The following is a 9801-nucleotide window of genomic DNA, read 5'->3' as shown; positions in this document are numbered from 1 at the left end:
TAGGACACAGGGCACAGGGCACAGGGCACAGGGCACAGGGCACAGGGCACAGGGCACAGGGCACAGGAACACAGAGCATAGGACACAGGAACACAGAGCATAGGACACAGGACACAGGAACACAGGAACACAGGAACACAGAGCACAGGACACAGAGGATAGGACACAGGAACACAGAGCATAGGACACAGGACACAGGAACACAGAGCACAGGAACACAGAGCACAGGAACACAGAGCACAGGACACAGGAACACAGGACACAGGACACAGGAACACAGAGGATAGGACACAGGAACACATAGCATAGGACACAGGACACAGGAACACAGAGCACAGGAACACAGAGCACAGGACACAGAGCACAGGACACAGGAACACAGAGCATAGGACACAGGACACAGGAACACAGGAACACAGGAACACAGAGCACAGGAACACAGAGCACAGGACACAGAGCACAGGACACAGGAACACAGAGCATAGGACACAGGAACACAGAGCATAGGACACAGGACACAGGAACACAGAGCATAGGACACGGGACACAGGAACACAGAGCATAGGACACGGGACACGGGAACACAGAGCACAGGACACAGGAACACAGGAACACAGGAACACAGGAACACAGAGCATAGGACACAGGACACAGGAGCACAGGAACACAGGACACAGGACACAGGACACAGGACACATAGGACACAGGCTGACAAAATGTGCACTCCACAGAGGCAGCTGTAAGTGTGTTTGACCTCAGAGGAGTCCATCAAGAGATTTCCTGTTTCCCTGTTAGTCCTGGTAATACTACACCTCTAAAATAATGCACAGATTCGAAAGGTCACGATTTTATACAAAGTGAAAGAACTTTGACACCCTGTTGCCTGGGAAATTATCTTACACGACTCAAGGTCCCAGCGAGGTATAACTTTCTCAAGGTGCATGACCCCCACTGGTGATGTATTGTACTATCACAGGAACCCCAGGGGGAAGGTGGACGAGACCAGTGACAGTCAGCTCATCTCCTTCACCTGGTCGGCTATGAATCTCACAGATCCCAGGATCTCAGCCTGACAGATCCCAGAGAACTGGACGGGATTCAAGGAGAGGGTGGGGCGATTAGATCACCTCACCGCTCTAAAATTCCAAGGAATCAATGAGCTCTCTAGAAGGAACACAGGAACACAGGTTAGCACCTGCCCCTGCAGGTCCTATCGTTCTCTACAACATAAGAAGAACTTAAACTCTCCCAATTTAAATCTCTCCCTAATCTATTTCCTGGGAAAACTATTATTGCAGTTATTGGCACCATTTCTCCTCTTGTCCAGAGCTGATGTGTGTGTCCCTGCAACTCCTGCCCTCTCAGCTCCGCGGCCACTCACCAGACTTTCAGCACAAATATTTTACTTTAGACATTTACAGCACTCATAGAAGCTAGTTTCTCCACAATGTTGTTTACTACACACAGTAAGGCTCCTGAAGAACACAAAATTCTCTCTCCACAGTGCCAGCTGTGTGTGTGTGTTTCACCACAGTGTGTCCTGACAGTGCTGCAGCTTTACTGGTATGAGTAATGAGGGAAACTCCAGCAGGAGACTGTACAACAGTCTCTGTACAGTGTATCTGTACAGTGTCTCCTACAGGAGTCTGTACAACAGCTGTATCTGTACAGTGTCTCCTAAAGTAGTCTGTATAACAGGTGTATCTGTACAGTGTCTCCAGCAGGAGTCTGTACAACAGCTGTATCTGTACAGTGTCTTCTACAGGAGTCTGCACAACGGGTGTATCTGTACAGTGTCTCCTACAGGAGTCTGTACAACAGCTGTATCTCTTCAGTGTCTCCAGCAGGACTCTGTACCATGGGTGTATCTGTACAGTGTCTTCTACAGGAGTCTGTACAACAGCTGTATCTGTACAGTGTCTTCTACAGGAGTCGGCACAACGGGTGTATCTGTACAGTGTCTTCTACAGGAGTCTGTACAACAGGTGCATCTGTACAGTGTCTTCTACAGGAGTCTATACAACAGGTGCATCTGTACAGTGTCTTGTACAGGGGTCTATACAACGGGTGCATCTGTACAGTGTCTCCTACAGGAGTCTGTACAACAGCTGTATCTGTACAGTGTCTCCTACAGGAGTCTGCACAACGGGTGTACCTGTACAGTGTCTCCTACAGGAGTCTGCACAACAGCTGTATCTTTTCAGTGTCTCCAGCAGGACTCTGTACCATGGGTGTATCTGTACAGTGTCTCCTACAGGAGTCTGTACAACAGCTGTATCTGTACAGTGTCTCCTACAGGAGTCGGCACAACGGGTGTATCTGTACAGTGTCTTCTACAGGAGTCTATACAACAGGTGCATCTGTACAGTGTCTTCTACAGGAGTCTATACAACAGGTGTATCTGTTCAGTGTCTCCTACAGTAGTCTGTATAACAGGTGTATCTGTACAGTGTCTCCAGCAGGTGTCTGTACAACAGCTGTATCTGTACAGTGTCTCCTACAGGAGTCGGCACAATGGGTGTATCTGTACAGTGTCTCCTACAGTAGTCTGTACAACAGGTGTATCTCTTCAGTGTCTCCAGCAGGACTCTGTACCATGGGTGTATCTGTACAGTGTCTTCTACAGGAGTCGGCACAACGGGTGTATCTGTACAGTGTCTCCTACAGTAGTCTGTACAACAGGTGTATCTGTACAGTGTCTCCAGCAGGAGTCTGTACAACAAGTCTATCTGTACAGTGTCTCCTACAGGGGTCTATACAACAGGTGTATCTGTAGAATGTCTCCAGCAGGAGTCTGTACAACAGGTGTATCTGTACAGTGTCTCCTACAGGAGTCGGCACAACGGGTGTATCTGTACAGTGTCTCCTACAGTAGTCTGTACAACAGGTGTATCTGTACAGTGTCTCCAGCAGGAGTCTGTACAACAAGTCTATCTGTACAGTGTCTCCTACAGGGGTCTATACAACAGGTGTATCTGTAGAATGTCTCCAGCAGGAGTCTGTACAACAGGTGTATCTGTACAGTGTCTCCTACAGGAGTCGGCACAACGGGTGTATCTGTACAGTGTCTTCTACAGGAGTCTGTACAACAGCTGTATCTGTACAGTGTCTGCTACAGGAGTCTATACAACAGGTGCATCTGTACAGTGTCTTCTACAGGAGTCTGTACAACAGCTGTATCTGTACAGTGTCTTCTACAGGAGTCTATACAACAGGTGCATCTGTACAGTGTCTTGTACAGGGGTCTATACAACAGGTGCATCTGTACAGTGTCTCCTACAGGAGTCTGTACAACAGCTGTATCTGTACAGTGTCTCCTACAGGAGTCTGTACAACAGGTGTGTCTGTACAGTGTCTCCTACAGGAGTCTGTAGAACAGGTGTATCTGTACAGTGTCTCCTACAGGAGTCTGTACAACAGGTGTATCTGTACAGTGTCTCCTACAGGAGTCTGTACAACAGGTGTATCTGTACAGTGTCTCCTACAGGAGTCTGCACAACAGCTGTATCTTTTCAGTGTCTCCAGCAGGACTCTGTACCATGGGTGTATCTGTACAGTGTCTCCTACAGGAGTCTGTACAACAGCTGTATCTGTACAGTGTCTCCTACAGGAGTCGGCACAACGGGTGTATCTGTACAGTGTCTTCTACAGGAGTCTATACAACAGGTGCATCTGTACAGTGTCTTCTACAGGAGTCTATACAACAGGTGTATCTGTTCAGTGTCTCCTACAGTAGTCTGTATAACAGGTGTATCTGTACAGTGTCTCCAGCAGGTGTCTGTACAACAGCTGTATCTGTACAGTGTCTCCTACAGGAGTCGGCACAATGGGTGTATCTGTACAGTGTCTCCTACAGGAGTCTGTACAACAGCTGTATCTCTTCAGTGTCTCCAGCAGGACTCTGTACCATGGGTGTATCTGTACAGTGTCTTCTACAGGAGTCGGCACAACGGGTGTATCTGTACAGTGTCTCCTACAGTAGTCTGTAGAACAGGGGTATCTGTACAGTGTCTCCAGCAGGAGTCTGTACAACAAGTCTATCTGTACAGTGTCTCCTACAGGGGTCTATACAACAGGTGTATCTGTAGAATGTCTCCAGCAGGAGTCTGTACAACAGGTGTATCTGTACAGTGTCTCCTACAGGAGTCTGTACAACAGGTGTATCTGTGCAGTGTCTCCTACAGGAGTCTGTAGAACAGGTGTATCTGTACCGTGTCTCTTACAGCAGTCTATACAACAGGTGTATCTACACAGTCTCCTACAGGAGTCTGTACAACAGGTGTATCTACACAGTGTCTCCTACAGGAGTCTGTACAACAGGTGTATCTGTACAGTGTCTCCTACAGGGGTCTATACAACGGGTGTATCAGTACAGTGTCTCCTACAGGAGTCTGTACAACAGGTGTATCTACACAGTGTCTCCTACAGGAGTCTGTACAACAGGTGTGTCTGTACAGTGTCTCCTACAGGGGTCTATACAACGGGTGTATCTGTAGAATGTCTCCAGCAGGAGTCTGTACAACAGGTGTATCTGTACAGTGTCTCCTACAGGAGTCTGTACAACAGGTGTATCTGTACAGTGTCTCCTACAGGAGTCTATACAACAGGTGTATCTGTAGAATGTCTCCAGCAGGAGTCATTACAACAGGTGTATCTGTAGTGTGTCTCCTACAGGAGTCTTTACAACAGGTATATCTGTACAGTGTCTCCTACAGGAGTCTGTACAACAGGTGTATCTGTACAGTGTCTCCTACAGGAGTCTGTAGAACAGGTGTATCTGTACCGTGTCTCTTACAGCAGTCTATACAACAGGTGTATCTACACAGTCTCCTACAGGAGTCTGTACAACAGGTGTATCTACACAGTGTCTCCTACAGGAGTCTGTACAACAGGTGTGTCTGTACAGTGTCTCCTACAGGAGTCTGTAGAACAGGTGTATCTGTACAGTGTCTCCTACAGGAGTCTGTACAACAGGTGTATCTGTATAGTGTCTCCTACAGGAGTCTGTACAACAGGTGTATCTACACAGTGTCTCCTACAGGAGTCTGTACAACAGGAGTCTAAAGAGATTGAACTACACTGGAAGGCTGAATGAACTGGGATATTGTTCTGAGCAGACAAGACTGAGAGGGGAATGTGCATTGAAATCTCTGCTGAAGTGTACTGAAATCTAAGAACAGAAGGCACTTCTTTACACAAAGAGTGGTGATGGTCTGGACCAGGCTACACAGCCATTCTGCTGATGCCAATACTCTGCTTTCTTTCAAAAGCTGTCTGGATGAGATCCCGGGATTGGTTAGATTCTAACAGCCGTAGGGGCCAGATCTCGCTTGTCAGCGGTGTGACGTTCTTACCCTTCCACAGTGTCGCCCAGTCTGCTGACTCAGGCTATTGTACCACAAACTACCACAGGAGGGCAGCATCGGACAATGCCGTGTTGAACAACAGGGAAAAAGTTAAATATTGTTTTGGAAAGAAAAAACTCGACCTACAATCAACCTCATGGAGTTTCAGATTTAGATTCTATGTATGTAGTTTTTCACTTAAATTAGGATTATGCTTTTCTCATTATTTTCTGAAAGAATATTTTATACATAGAAATAAAACATTATAAATGAAAGAAAGGCCACTGATGGAAAATGTTCAATTTACAGCACTATGTAGCGACAAAGTGCAGAAAGGTAACAGGTTTAAAAAGCTACAGTACTGAAATATCAGCTTGGCCAAATAGCATTAAAGGAGAAGAGTCTGAGTCTGTACAATGGCTGTATCCGTACAGTCTCCAAAATACGAGTCTGTACAACGGGTGTATCTGTACAGTGTCTCCTACAGGAGTCTGTACAACAGGTGTATCTGTACAGTGTCTCCAATACGAGTCTGTACAACTGGTGTATCTGTACAGTGTCTCCAATACGAGTCTGTACAACGGCTGTATCAGTACAGTGTCTCCTACAGGAGTCTGTACAACAGGTGTATCTGTACAGTGTCTCCTACAGGAGTCTGTACAACAGGTGTATCTGTACAGTGTCTCCAGCAGGAGTCTATACAACAGGTGTATCTGTGCAGTGTCTGTACAACGGCTGTATCAGTACAGTGTCTCCTACAGGAGTCTGTACAACAGGTATATCTGTACAGTGTCTCCAATACAAGTCTGTACAACAGGTGTATCTGTACAGTGTCTCCTACAGGAGTCTGTACAACAGGTGTATCTGTGCAGTGTCTCCTACAGGAGTCTGTAGAACAGGGGTATCTGTACCGTGTCTCTTACAGCAGTCTATACAACAGGTGTATCTACACAGTCTCCTACAGGAGTCTGTACAACAGGGTTGTCTGTACAGTGTCTCCTACAGGAGTCTGTACAACAGGTGTATCTGTACAGTGTCTCCTACAGGGGTCTATCTGTACAGTGTCTCCTACAGGGGTCTGTACAACGGGTGTATCTGTTCAGTGTCTCCTGCAGGAGTCTGTAAAACGGGTGTATCTGTACAGTGTCTCCAACAGGAGTCTGTATAACAGGTGTATCTGTACAGTGTCTCCAACAGGAGTCTGTATAACAGGTGTATCTACACAGTGTCTCCTACAGGAGTCTGTACAACAGGTGTGTCTCCTACAGGGGTCTGTACAACAGGTGTATCCGTACAGTGTCTCCAATACGAGTCTGTACAACTGGTGTATCTGTACAGTGTCTCCAATACGAGTCTGTACAACGGCTGTATCTGTACAGTGTCTCCTACAGGAGACTGTACAACAGGTGTATCTGTACAGTGTCTCCAATACGAGTCTGTACAACTGGTGTATCTGTACAGTGTCTCCAATACGAGTCTGTACAACGGCTGTATCTGTACAGTGTCTCCTAAAGGAGACTGTACAACAGGTGTATCTGTACAGTGTCTCCAATACGAGTCTGTACAACTGGTGTATCTGTACAGTGTCTCCTACAGGAGTCTGTACAACAGGTGTATCTGTGCAGTGTCTCCTACAGGAGTCTGTACAACGGGTGCGTCTGTGCAGTGTCTCCTGCAGGAGTCTGTACAACGGGTGTGTCTGTGCAGTGTCTCCTACAGGAGTCTGTACAACGGGTGTATCTGTGCAGTGTCTCCTACAGGATTCTGTACAACGGGTGTGTCTGTGCAGTGTCTCCTACAGGAGTCTGTACAACGGGTGTATCAGTACAGTGTCTCCTACAGGAGTCTGTACAACAGGTGTATCTGTACAGTGTCTCCAGCAGGAGTCTATACAACAGGTGTATCTGTGCAGTGTCTGTACAACGGCTGTATCAGTACAGTGTCTCCTACAGGAGTCTGTACAACAGGTATATCTGTACAGTGTCTCCAATACAAGTCTGTACAACAGGTGTATCTGTGCAGTGTCTCCTACAGGAGTCTGTAGAACAGGGGTATCTGTACCGTGTCTCTTACAGCAGTCTATACAACAGGTGTATCTACACAGTCTCCTACAGGAGTCTGTACAACAGGGTTGTCTGTACAGTGTCTCCTACAGGAGTCTGTACAACAGGTGTATCTGTACAGTGTCTCCTACAGGGGTCTATCTGTACAGTGTCTCCTACAGGGGTCTGTACAACGGGTGTATCTGTTCAGTGTCTCCTGCAGGAGTCTGTAAAACGGGTGTATCTGTACAGTGTCTCCAACAGGAGTCTGTATAACAGGTGTATCTGTACAGTGTCTCCAACAGGAGTCTGTATAACAGGTGTATCTACACAGTGTCTCCTACAGGAGTCTGTACAACAGGTGTGTCTCCTACAGGGGTCTGTACAACAGGTGTATCCGTACAGTGTCTCCAATACGAGTCTGTACAACTGGTGTATCTGTACAGTGTCTCCAATACGAGTCTGTACAACGGCTGTATCTGTACAGTGTCTCCTACAGGAGACTGTACAACAGGTGTATCTGTACAGTGTCTCCAATACGAGTCTGTACAACTGGTGTATCTGTACAGTGTCTCCAATACGAGTCTGTACAACGGCTGTATCTGTACAGTGTCTCCTACAGGAGACTGTACAACAGGTGTATCTGTACAGTGTCTCCAATACGAGTCTGTACAACTGGTGTATCTGTACAGTGTCTCCTACAGGAGTCTGTACAACAGGTGTATCTGTGCAGTGTCTCCTACAGGAGTCTGTACAACGGGTGCGTCTGTGCAGTGTCTCCTGCAGGAGTCTGTACAACGGGTGTGTCTGTGCAGTGTCTCCTACAGGAGTCTGTACAACGGGTGTATCTGTGCAGTGTCTCCTACAGGATTCTGTACAACGGGTGTGTCTGTGCAGTGTCTCCTACAGGATTCTGTACAACGGGTGTGTCTGTGCAGTGTCTCCTGCAGGAGTCTGTACAACGGGTGTGTCTGTGCAGTGGTAGTGTTGGGATGAAGGAGGCAGGGTCAGGGGTGAAGGTGACATGGTTATGGTCATGTTTACAGGTGTACAGTTGAAGCGCTTCCCTATTCACAGATCTAGTGACTGTTTTACAGTCTGTGCGGCCAGCCCAGGAGTGCTGTTAGAGGAGAGAATCCCAACGCCCAGGACTGCAGGCTGGGATTAGCTGTCTGTCGCTGGCATGGTGTAAACGATCAGTCCCTCATCCCCTTCCCTCAGTCTGCAGCTCACTCACCCACTCTCTGCCTTTCACACCCTACTGCCCAAGCATTATGTCATCTGTTACACTGATGAAAAAAACACAACCTTTGTGCCTCTTTCAATTTTTGCTTCATCTATTTTACTTCTTCATCTCTCCCTGTTCCTCACTCCCTTCCTCTCTCCCACTTCCCCTCTGTGCCTGGCATTCCTGACTGCCTGCCCAGCATGTGTATCTATAGGAACTGTCTCCTGTGACATCATTGTGTATCCATGGAAACAGCTCCCTCTGTAATGATGTCACACAGTTGCCCAGGTAACAGGCTCCAGAGCAATGATGTCACAAACGGTGGAGCCTGTCTTCTTCCCTCAGACAATTACTGCACAGCAAGAAGCAGCTCTGGGGAACAATATTATTTTGCAGAATGAGGTCATTGTTAAATTGAAATGGCCTGCAGGGTCATGCCCAAGTATACGTTTTCTGCTTGTCCTTGATTTAGGAAGCTCAATAGGGATAGGAAAAACTGGACTGCTTATAACACTTATAGTAAAAACATTACACAAAGAGAATAGGCTTGTTAGAGGTTTGACACCTGTCCCAGCCTGAGGGACACAGTGAGGTCTGTGCCCAGTGTGTGGACACCTGTTCCAGCCTGAGGGACACAGTGAGGACTCTGCCAAGTGTGTGGACACCTGTCCCAGCCTGAGAGACACAGTGAGGACTCTGCCCAGATTGTGGACACCTGTCTAAGCCTGAGAGAGACAGTGAGGACTCTGCCCAGTGTGTGGACACCTGTCCCAGCCTGAGAGACACAGTGAGGACTCTGCGCAGTGTGTGGACACCTGTCTAAGCCTGAGAGACACAGTGAGGACTCTGCCCAGTGTGTGGACACCTGTCCAAGCCTGAGAGACACAGTGAGGACTCTGCCACGTGTGTGGACACCTGTCTCAGCCTGAGACACACAGTTTCAGGTCAGGCAGGGAGAGGGAGGTGAGGGAAGGAGATCAGATGTCTGTCCTGCTAATCTGCCCTAGAGATTAGGAGCAGTGATGCAGGAGGCTGTGGGACTGAAGAAACCTGCTGTGTAATCTGATTAACCCTGCAAACTTCAGCAAGTCAAAGCACCTGACAGCCCTGACAGGCACCACCGCTGGTCCACTGGAGCTGGGCTGGACTGGGTCAGGGTCCCTCTGGGCTGGGAGCTACAGTAACA

Source organism: Atractosteus spatula, chromosome 17 (genome assembly GCF_055471065.1).
Source record: "Atractosteus spatula isolate fAtrSpa1 chromosome 17, fAtrSpa1.hap1, whole genome shotgun sequence".
NCBI lineage: Eukaryota > Metazoa > Chordata > Actinopteri > Semionotiformes > Lepisosteidae > Atractosteus > Atractosteus spatula.
This window is presented reverse-complemented; position numbering follows the sequence as displayed.